This window comes from Capsicum annuum, unplaced genomic scaffold, assembly GCF_002878395.1.
Source record: "Capsicum annuum cultivar UCD-10X-F1 unplaced genomic scaffold, UCD10Xv1.1 ctg1489, whole genome shotgun sequence".
NCBI classification, from domain to species: Eukaryota; Viridiplantae; Streptophyta; class Magnoliopsida; order Solanales; family Solanaceae; genus Capsicum; species Capsicum annuum.
This window is the reverse complement of record NW_025820303.1, coordinates 674,800-687,550: the sequence shown is the minus strand read 5'-3', so window position 1 is coordinate 687,550 and position 12,751 is coordinate 674,800.

Below are 12,751 nucleotides of genomic sequence, written 5' to 3'. Positions count from 1 at the left end.
ATAAGTTGACTTCCTTCAATCGTGATTTTACTAGATCACTCCTAACTAATTAGAAGTGTTGGTTTCGACATGCTTGCCAACCATCTGCTCCGTAATTTTACTATGTCACTCCTAGTTAATAATTATAAGTCATTTATGTATTAGAAAATTAATAATATTTTATTAAAAAAGAGAAATAGAGATTTATGACATGTCTGTTTCAGCTGCTTCAATCGTGATTTTACTATAGCACCCCTAATTAATTATTATAAGCCATTTATGTATTAGAAAATTAATAATATTTAATTTAAAAGGAAAAATAGACATTTATAACATATCTGTTGTAGTTGCTTCAACCGTAATTTTACTAAATATCGCTCCTAATTAATTATTATGAGTCATCTAAGTATTAAAAAATTAATAATATTTAATAAAAATGATAAAATAGACATAAAATGATAAATTAACTATTGATATTTTAAATTAAATTGGTGTCCTTCAACCATAATTTTACTATATCACCCCTAATTAATTATTATAAGTCATTTACATATTAAAAATTTAATAATATATAATTAAAAAAGAAAATAGATATTTATGACATGTCTGCTTCAACCGTAATTTTACTACATATTGCTCCTAATTAGTTATTATGAGTCATCTAAATATTAAAAATCAATAATATTTAATAAAAAAGATAAAATAGACATAAAATGATAAATTATGTGAGGCCCACTTAAATTTTTTTCACAAATATTTTTTATAGTAATTTTGTTATATCACTTTTAATTAATCGTTGTAAGTCATTTAAGACATGTCTACTTTGCTGCTTGAATCGTGATTTTTTACTATACCACCCCTAATTAGTTATTATGGCCATCTAAGTATTGTGTCACTTAAATTGATATTTGTGATTTATTACCTCACTTATTAAGGATGATAAGTAGGTAACAAATCAACATGTTTGCTTGCGTTGCCTACGTAGATATTTTATTTTATATTTATTTATTTTACTTTTCATTTTAATATATTATACATTTGAGAATTTGCGTAAAGTATTATAAATCATAATAATTAACAACTTAAAATAATCAAAAAGACGTAAAAATTTTGGTTGACTCTCTAAATTTTATTACTGTCACATAAATTAGGACAGAAAAAAAAGTACTACAAATCACAATAATTAATAATTTTAAATATTAAAAAATATATTAAAAAATTTAGTTAACTTTAAAAAATTGTATAACACCACATAAATTGGGCGAAAGGTATAACATATATTATTTAAAAATTACGTAAAAAGTATTATAAATCACAATAATTAATCTAGAAATGTTCTTCACATTGATTTTGTGCTAACACGGGCCATATACCTATGGTCCCTATATATGTACATGCTCCACATAACTTTTATATTAGTTATCATCTTTTTTTCACTCTCATTTTTCATTTCCATTACTACTTTTATTTCTCTTGAATCAATGATCTTTCACAAATAAACTTTCTTTTTACTTCTCTTGAATCAATGGTCTTTCATAAACAGCCTTGAGATAAACAATCTCGAGGAAAGATCTGCATACAGTCTATCCTTTCCAAATCCCATTTAAAAGATTTTTACTAGATATATTGTTGTTCTTTATTTTGCCAAAATCTGCTCGAGAACCAAATACAAAACACCCAAAACCTCGTTTCATTTCTTTTTCACTTTCACTATATTTTTTTCAATCTATTGCTACTTTGATTTTATTTTCTTGAACCTATGATCTTTCACAAACAAACTTTTATTTTCCACTCTTGAATTGATGGTCTTTCATAAATCACCTCGAAATAATGTATGCGTACACTCTATTCTTCCAGAATTTACTGTGTAAAATTTCATCGAATATGTTGTCGTTACTATTTTGCCAAAACCAACTCAATAACCAAATCCCTAACCCACCATACATATGAGCCCATTCTTCTCTTCCTCTTCCCAAAACCCTAGCCCCCAATTCAGAAAACCTTAATTTTGTCCTCTCTACTATGCAACACTCATGATGAGAGCTTGAACCATCTTCTATTCACTTGTCCATATGCACCAACCATTTAGAATAAGCTTTTATCGTGGCATGATGTACCTAGAAGGGCAATGAGCTGGCAATCTGAAGTGCAATGAATGATTCATAATGCAATAGAAGAAAAGTTCGGGTAATTATATATGTAAAAGTTATAGCTTTTGTGTCTATTTCATTTGACAAGAAAGAAATTATAGAATCTTCCAACACGAGTTTAAACAAGTCAATAGCCTTAAAAAAATTGATTGTTCAAGAGTGGTTCTGCATGGAAAGCACAAAACAAAAGTTGACTAGAAGACTAGTTGAAATGAACTACTACCTATAATTTGTGGGGAGGGGGGGAGTGCAGTGGTTAGCACAAGGTTGAGATAGGGGAAAATGGTATTATCTCTTTTAGATGTTTAAGGAGTGCCCCGAATGAGAGTTAGCTTTAGCAATTAAGTGTGGGAATGTCATATTGGGTTCAAGTTGAATGTGTGAATGGTAAATTGAGGGGAAAATGAGATCACACTAAAAAAAAGTGTACTAAAAAATAAGGAAAGTCTACTAATTCTCCCATATTGGTGGGAGAAAGAAACTTTCATGTGTTCTTATTAAGAAACACATCTCCACATGGATAGTGAGGCAAGAACAAAGAGGTGCATTGCGCCGTCGCTGCCATTGATCGCTCAGCTCGGCTTTGGCTTTGAAAAATGATTGATCAATGAGATTAATTTTTTAGATAATTTTTATTTGAAACTTGTAAAACAAGTGAAGCTTTAATCCAAAAATCCAATGGAATAATTTTCTCCATATGCGTGCGCATTTCAGATGCCATGCAAACGCATGCGCAACGCATCTAGAAAGGAATGCAACCTTTTAGAGAAAAAGAGACTCGTCGTCGTCACTCCGCTCGACTTCGGCTTTAGATTTGGATTTGTCAAATGATCGATCAATGAAACTATTTTTTAGACAAATTTTATTTGAAATTTGTAAAACAAGTGAAGCTTTAATCCAAAAATTCAACGGAATAATTTTCTCCATATGCATGTGTATTCAGATGCCATGCAAATGCATGTGCAATGCATCTCAAAAGGAACACGACCTTTAGATAAAAAGACACATTGTTTCAGAAAAAGGGCGACCTGCAGACGCAGGTTAGGCACAGACCTGACGCACTGGAATGGGCGAAACGTCATCTGGGGCCGCAGATCAGGCGCAGTTCCAGCACAAACTGGGCGCAGGTGACGTGATCGTTTAGTAACAATGCAACTTTTTTAGAACCAATGCTTCCTTTTCGAAGGAACACCTAATGGCTATAAATAGTTGACTTATTCTTTATGTATGTACAGAATTTTAAGATCTGAAAAACACTTTTAGTATTCTAAAAACTCATTGTGATCATCTTCCGTTGAGTGAGTTCGAAGAATCCTATAGTTTGAGGTACCGCTGCTATCAGATTGTAAGCCATTTTATTCTGGGAGAAAAAATTTTACAACTTTGGGTACTTGAGGGGAATTAATTCCTTAAAGACACTTTCTGAATTCGGAGGACTTGACTTTATTTCTGTTTCATCTTATTTCTTAACAATAACACACTTCTTTGATAGTTAATATTGAACTTGTGTTGAAGGTATTGAAAAACTTCATAAGTGTTCTTAAAATAGTCGTGAACTTGTGTTGAAGTTTAGAGTATAAACATACAGATTGTGTACCCGAAACAACAATCTTAAGAAATTAACATTTCAGAATCTGTATTATTTGGTTTTTGGAGATTAAAGTTATATGCTTTCTACTCCGTTTGAACTTAACAAGTGATTTGAAGACATAAAAACTTCATCACAAGTTAAAGGTCATTCTGTTAACGATTGGAAGACATAAAAACTTCATCGTTAAACTAGAAAAAAGTAGTGTTTATAAGTTGCTACAAACTTGTAATTAGTATATTTTTATACTAAAGTTGACTGTATTTTTGTGATAGAAAAAATGACTACAGACGGTTATGTGAATGATGCTGGGACAAGTGTGGCAGTAACGAATGTTGCTACAACTAGTCGTACGTGTGCTCCGCAGGCAATGGCACCAGCGAAGAAACCCAAAAAATTCACGGGTGTTAAATTTAAAAGGTAGCAACAAAGTTGTTCTTCTATTTTACAACCTTGTGTGTTCAATGATTTACATTTGAAAAAGCTCTATAATTTCCCGAAGAAACTTTGAACTAGGAGCGATTTGTTGTTATGGAAGCGTGGAAACATTGTGATTTCCTATGTAGGAATTCCATTCTAAGTGGACTCACAGATGACCTATACAACGTGTATAGTGGAATAAAGACGTCAAAGAGTTGTGGAGTGCGCTGGAAAGAAAATAGAAAACTAAGGATGCTAGAACCAAGAAGTTCTTTGTTGCAAGATTCCTTGAGTATAAAATGATTGACAATAAGTCTGTCGTATCTCAAGTACAGGAACTGCAAGTTATCATCCACGATCTCCTTGAGGAAGGTATGATTTTGGTGAATACCTTATTTGAACATGTTAAAAATGTTCTTAATGTTCATATAAGCTTTATTGTAGGTTTGGTTTTGAACGAGGCATTTCAAGTTCCTGCAATAATAGAGAAGTTATCACCTATGTAGAAGGACTTCAATAACTACTTGAAACATAAACGAAAGGATATGACAATCGAAGATCTTATAGTAAGGTTGTGCATTGAAGAAGAAAACAAAGCCGCAGAAAAGAGGTTGAAAGGAAATTCTACAATGAGTAGAGCAAACATTGTAGAAGACGACCACAACAACTCAAAAAAACAGAAGAAAACTACACAAGAAAGTAATCAACCTAAGAAGAATTTCAAGGAGAAATGCTTTAACTATGGCAAGATTGGCCATAAGTCAATAGATTGTCGTGCCCTAAAGAAAAGGCAAAAAGAAGGACCAAGCAAATATGCCTAAATCCAAAAACAAAATGGACGATTTGTGTGCCATGTTGTCTGAATGTAACTTGGTGGGAAATCATCGAGAATGGTGGATGGATTCCAGTGCTACCCGCCACATTTGTGCAAATAAAAAGTTATTTACTACATTTGCTTCGGCTCAAGGCGAAGAAAAGATCTATATGGAAAACTCCGCAACAACTAAAGTTGAAGGAACAAGAAAAATCTACCTGAAAATGATATCAGGCAAAGTGCTGACTCTTAACAATGTCCTGTATGTACTAGAGTTAAGGAAGAACTTGATTTCTATAACACTTTTTGATAAGAATGGATTCAAATGTGTATTTGTTTCCAAAAAAATTGTACTTTGTAAAGAAGAAGTGTACGTAGGAAAAGGCTACTTCACTGGGCTTGAAATCAATAAAAGTTCTATTTCTTCTTACTGCTTGAGTCTAGTGAATTGTGGCTTGAAAGATTAGGACATGTCAATTACAAAACATTGCAAAAACTGATCAACTTAGAAGTTTTGCCAAACTTTGAGTTCAATAAATCAAAATGTCAAATATGTGTTGACTCAAAGCATGTTAATCATCCATATAAGTCTGTTGAAAGAAATTCTAATCTTTTAGACTTAATACACACTGATATTTGTGATATGAAGTCAACACCATCTCATGGTTGGAAAAAATATTTTATAACTTTTATTGACGATTGTACTAGATATTGTTATGTCTATTTGCTAAACAGTAAGGATGAAGCAATAGATGAGTTTAGGCAATATAAAACAGAAGTTGAAAATCAATTAGATAAAAAGATCAAAATGATAAGAAGTGATAGGGATGGAGAATATGAATCTCCTTTTGTGAAAATATATGTAGAGAATAGAATTATCCATCAAACTACTACCCCGTATTCACCTCAATCTAATGGAATTATGGAAATAAAAAATCAAACCTTAAGGAAAACAATGAATGTCTTACTAATAAGTTCAGGTTTACCACAAAACTTATGGGGAGAAACTATCCTTACGGCTAACTGATTACTCAATAGAGTGCCCTGCAGTAAGACACTATCAATTCATTATGAAAAATAGAAAGGAAGGAAACCCAACTTGAAATATTTCAAAGTGTGGGAGTGTCTAGTGAAAGTCCAAGTTCCTATGCCTAAAAGGGTTAAAATAGGACCTAAGACAGTGGACTGTGTGTTCATAGGATATGCTAAAAGTAGTAAAGTATGTCGATTTTTGGTTCATAAATACAAACATTCGGATATCACTGAAAATGTGGTAATTGAATCAAATAATGCTGAATTCTTTGCAAATTTATCCAAATAAAACTAGACATGAACAGTCCAGTTGAGGGTCTAAATGACCTAGAGATGAACTAATTGAGGATGTACATAATGATAATAATCCAAGACGTAGTACACATCAAAGAGCTTCAACTTCGTTTGGATCAAATTTTGTAATATTTCTCTTAGAAAATGAACCTCAAACATTTAAAGAAGTGATGACGTCTTCAGACTCATCCTTTTGAAAAGATACAGGCAATAGTGAGATTGATTCAATCTTAAGCAACCATTCATGGAAATTGGTTGATCTTCCTCCAGAAAATAAACCTTTAGGTTCTAAATGGATCTTCAAAAGGAAAATAAATGCGGATGATACTATTGACAAATACAAGACAAGACCTGTAGTAAAAGGCTTTAAACAAAAGAAAGACCTTGATTACTTTGATACATACTCACCTGTAATGAGGATAACGTCAATTCAGCTGTTAATTATCTTGGAAATGGTATATGGTCTTGAAATCCATCAAATGGATGTGAAAACAACATTCCTAAATAGAGCATTGGAGGCAGAAATTTACATGGAACAACCTACGGGTTTTGTGGTTACAAGTAAAGAAAAGGTGTATAAACTTTTTAAGTCACTTTATGGACTAAAACAAGTACCTAAACAGTGGCATGCGAAGTTTAACCAAACCATGTTGGCAAACAGGTTTAAGATAAGCAAATGTGATAAATGTGTTTACATAAAGATACTCCAAATCATAAGGTCATTATTTGCTTGTATGTGGATGTTATGTTGATCATTAGTAGAGACATTTCTGACATAAATGCTACAAAACGTATGCTTGAGAGCAAGTTTGATATGAAAGACCTTGGAGTTACCGATGTGATCTTAGGAATAAGAATTCATAGAACTCCACAAGGGTTGGCATAGTCACGGTCTCATTACATCGAAAAGGTACTTGACAAATTCAAGTATTTGGAATTTGGTATTGCCAAAACTCCATTGGATGTAAGATTTGCACTTCAAAAGAATGAAGGTGAAAGTGACTCACAGTTAGATAACGCAAGAGTGTTGGGATGTTTGATGTATATCATGAATTGTACACGACCAGACATAACATGTGTTATTAGTAAGTTAAGTCAGTTCATGAGTAATCCCAATAAAACTCATTGGATGGAAATGAGTTTTGGGGTATCTTAAATACACTCAAGACTATGCTTTGTATTATAATAAATATCCCGTAGTAATTGAAGTATATAGTGATGCAAATTGAATTACCAGATCGAATAAACTAAAATCCACAAGGAGATAAATATTTACTATAGGTGGAGAAGCAGTAAATATTTACTATAGGTGGAGAAGCAGTCTCTTAGAAATCATCCAAACAGAAATGTATTGGTCGCTCTATGATGGAATCTGAATTTATCGCATTAGATAAAGTTGGTGAAGAAGCAGAATAGCTCCAGAATTTCTTGGAAGATATTCCTTATCGGCCTAAACCATTGGCATCAGTATGTATATACTGTGATAGTCAAGCGGGGATAGGTAGGGCAAGAAGCACGATGTATAACGGTAAATCTTATCATATAAGACGGAGACATAATACCGTTAGAGAACTTCTCTCTAGTAAAATTATCACTGTTGACTCTGTAAAGTAAAAGGATAATGTGTCGGATCCACTTACAAAAGGCCTATCTAGAGAGAGAGTTAAGAGAACATTCAAGGAAATGAGTTTACAACCTAGGACAAGTCAGCATGGCGGTAACTCTACCTAGCAGACTAGAGATCCCAAAAGCTAGGTTCAAGGAGATCAAACAAACTTGTGTCTGATAGATTCAACATTCTCAATATACCCAACTCATTCTCATGGTGTAGACAATGTTTAGTAAACAAGGATAAGGTTTGTGGTGTGAATCCTTTTAATGATTATCTAAATTTGACAGATTTGACCAAATAGTTTAATCTATAGGATTGAATATTTAGAAATCACGAAAGCACCTATATGAGGGTGAAGTGAAAGTCGCTTCAAGGAGAATGTTTGTAAAGGCCTATTCTCTAAGCTCTCATGAAATCGGGACGTGTTCATGGCTGAAACGGACAAAACCGTAAAAATCATAAACGGTAAAAGACTGGTTGTGTGACATGTGTTGTCTAGATATACATTAAAGCTCAACAGTTCAAAGATATCAAATCTACCAATTTACGGAGTGCATCCGATGTATGTTCACTACGGAAAGGTCAAAGGGAAAATCACTTATCCAGATGCAATCAGTCTTTGCTTGATGATCACATACTTGTCCATAAAATTTTTACAAAGAGTAGTCATTCCCCATTCATATGGGGTATTGTTGGGTTTAAGTTGAGTATGTGAATGGTAAATAGAGGGAATTGGCGGAGAAAAAAATGAGATCACACTCAAAAAGTAAAATGTACTAAAAAATAAGGAAAGTCTACTAATTCTCCCACATTGGTGGGAGAAAAAAACTTTCATGTGTTCTTATTAAGAAATACATCTCCACATGGATAGTGAGGCAAAAACAAAGAGGTGTCTCACATCGTTGTCATCGTTGCTCGCTTGGTTCGGCTTCGACTTCGGATTTGAATTTGATTTTGTCAAATGTTCAATCGATGGTATTAATTTCTTAGACAAATTTTATTTGAAACTTGTAAAACAAGTGAAACTTTAATCCAAAAATCTAACAGAATAATTTTCTCCACATGCGTGCGCATTTCAGACGCCATGCGCAACATATCTCGAAAGGAATGCGACCTTTAGAGAAAAAGACACACTGTTTTGGAAAAAGGGCGACCTACGGATGCAGGTCAAGCGCAGACCTGGCGCAGGTTGGCTCTGCATGGCGCAGGTCAGGCGCTGAAGCCACTGGAATGGGCGAAAAGTCACTTGCAGCCGCAGGTGAGGCGTAATTCCAGCACAAATTGGGCGCAGGTAACGTTACCGTTCAGTAACAATGCAACTTTTCAAGAATCAATGTTTCGATTTCGAAGGGACACCTAATGGCTATAAATACCTGACTTATTCTCAGGTAGATATATAATTTTAAAAGCTGAAAAACACTTGTTGTCTTCTAAAAACTCATTGTGATCATCTCCCGTTGAGTGAGTTCAAAGAATGCAATAGTTTGAGGTACCGCTACTGTCGGATTGTAAGCCATTTTATTCCGGGAGAAAAAATTTCGCAACTACGGGTACTTGACGGGAATTAATTTCTTAAGGACACTCCGTGAATTCGGAGGACTTGACTTTATTTCTTTTTCATCTTATTTCTTAACTATAACACACTTCTTTGATAATTCATATTGAACTTGTGTTGAAGGTGTTGAAAAAATTCATAAGTGTTCTTGAAATAGTCTTGAACTTGTGTTGAAGTTTAGTGTCTAAACATTCAAATTGTGTACCCGAAACAACATGCCCAACTTAGTTTTGACTTTTTTTTCCTTTTCTTATTAGTATCGAATGGTTCACTTGGTAATATAAAGCAATTTAGTTTCACAAAAAAAAACTGTCAAATCCACACACTATTATTTTTTTATAATATCCACATTTCAAAAACTAATCTTAGGATGTGTTTGACCATGATTTCTTTAAACCTTTTTTAAAATTTCAAAATCAAGATTTGATGATGAAAATTTCAAATACAAAAGTTTCCTTGTTTCACTTTCACTATATATTTTTTTTCACATTTACCCTATTTTTTATTTTTATTAAAATAACCACACTTGAATTACATTTCATGTTTAAATTATATTTCATATTTTTTGAGAAAAATTATATTCAAACAATCAAATATTATTTGCAAAAACTATAATCAAATACAACTCTATCTTCAAATTCAATTTCAAAATTTCATATAAATTGAAAAAAAAACATTTGTAATAGTATGTGGTAAGCTTATGGAAGATCTAATCTATGACATTATGTGATTATCTATTTTGAGATATCACTCTTTTAGAATAAATTTGATTGTGTGCTTAAGGTAATCTTTTTTTTTTTTTTGATAATATTTAAGATACGTTAGTTAATTGGGTGATTTCTCTAGTTCTTGAAAATTGGGGAATATAAATCATATTTAGAAAAAATATATTCAAATTCTAAAAATTATTTACAAAAAGTATTGATAAATATAACTCTACTTTTGACTTTGAAAATTTTTAATCAAGTGTTCTTTTTCCTAAAAAAAATCATGGCGGAACGCCTACTTATTTTCTTAAAAATATCCATACTTCGAAAACTAATTGCAAACAAAGCAGGCACTTTGATTTGCTTCTCTTGAGCAGAGTCTCAAGGTGAGATCTGCATACATTTTATCCTTTCCATTACTACTTTGATTTTCTTTTTTATAGATGATGATCTTTAAGAAAAATGATCTTGAAGTAAGGTCTGCATACACTCTATTTTTTTCATTATTAGATTTTTCTTTTCTCAAGCCGATGATCTTTCATAACAATCATTTTTAGACCTTTGCTTTATGAAATTTCACTGGATATGTTATTATTGTTGTTCTGCCACAACCGACCTGATAACCAAATCTAAAATCCCAAATCCCCCCCCCCCCCATATTATACCTATCAAGGTACTTACCTAATGTTTCTTTAATAAATACAACTAGTTGATCCTTCGTTAAAGCTTCTTTAGTGGTTTAGCATCGTATTATATACCATATCAATTTTTAAAAATGGTCAGTTTGTGTATGACTTAACGCTCTAAAGTCTATCTTGCTCCTAGTTACAACATTGTTTCGTTATTTTGATCATACCGATTATTGAAATTAGAGTTATTTTGATCATATCAATTATTGGAATTGGATTTAGTTACTATATTTAAGTGATCACACCTTATTATTGATGTTATGATTTCTTTTATATATATCATCCACACTATATTAGTTGTCATTTTTTCTTTACTTTTGTTTTTCCTTTATTGCTACTTTTATTTGCTTCTTTTGAACCGATGGTCTTTCACAAGCATACTTTTTTGCTTCTTTTGAACCGATGATCTTTCATAAACAATCTCGAGATAGACAGTCTAGAAATAAAATTTGATACACTCTATTCTTTCAATATCCCATTTTGTGAAACTTCATTGATTATGTTGTTGTTGTTATGCCAAACTAAGGGTGTCAAGTGGGCCGGGTCAGGTCAACTCGAAACCGGCCCGTTAATTTTAACCGGTTTGTGGACTGAGCCGGTTTCGGGTTCAACAGTAATTTTTTAAAAAACAACCCTAAACCGGCCCACTTAGCCCAATCCGGTATAACCCACCTAAACCCGGTCAAATTCGGTTAAAAATTCGGTCAAAACCGGTCAAAATACAAAAAAAAATAGTTTATTTCTAATATACACTATATATACCCATCTATATATATTTTAAATACGTTAAACAATATATATACACTATATATATAGTATATACTACATTAGAATTTTAAAAATATATACACATATACACAATTACACATATGTACATAACATTCAATATATATGACTATACATACTACTTTAAATAAAACATATACTACAATATATATATATATATATATATATATATATATATATATATATATACTATAATATATATATATATATATAGTTATATACTAATTTATAAAAAATATACACATGTGACATATATACGTTAAATATATACGTCTATAGAAGATATATATACATGTATATATACCATTCAATATATGTACTACTTTAAATAAAACATATACTACAATATATATATACACTACAATATATATATATATATATATAGTTATATACTAATTTAAAAAACATATACACATGCATCCATTAAATATATACATCTATAGAATATATATACACATATATATATACCATTCAATATATGTACCACTTTAAATAAAACACATACCACAATATATATACATTACAATATTATATATATAGTTATATACTAATCTATAAAACATATACACATTTATACATTAAATATATACGTCTATAGAAGATATATACACATATATACGCACCATTCAATATATATGTACTACTTTAATTAAAACATATACTACAATATATATACACTACAATATATATATATATATATATATATATATATATATATAATTATATACTAATTTATAAAACATATACACATGCATACGTTAAATATATACATCTATAGAAGATATATATACCATTCAATGTGTGTACTACTTTAAATAAAATATACTACAATATATACACACTACAATATTTATATATATAGTTATATACTAATTTATAAAACATATACACATGTATACATTAAATATATACGTCTATAGAAGATATATTCATATATATATGCACCATTCAATATATGTGTACTACTTTAAATAAAATATACTACAATATATATATATATATATAGTTATATACCAATTTATAAAACATATACACATGTATACATTAAATATATACGTCTATAGAAGATATATTCATATATATATGCACCATTCAATATATGTGTACTACTTTAAATAAAATATA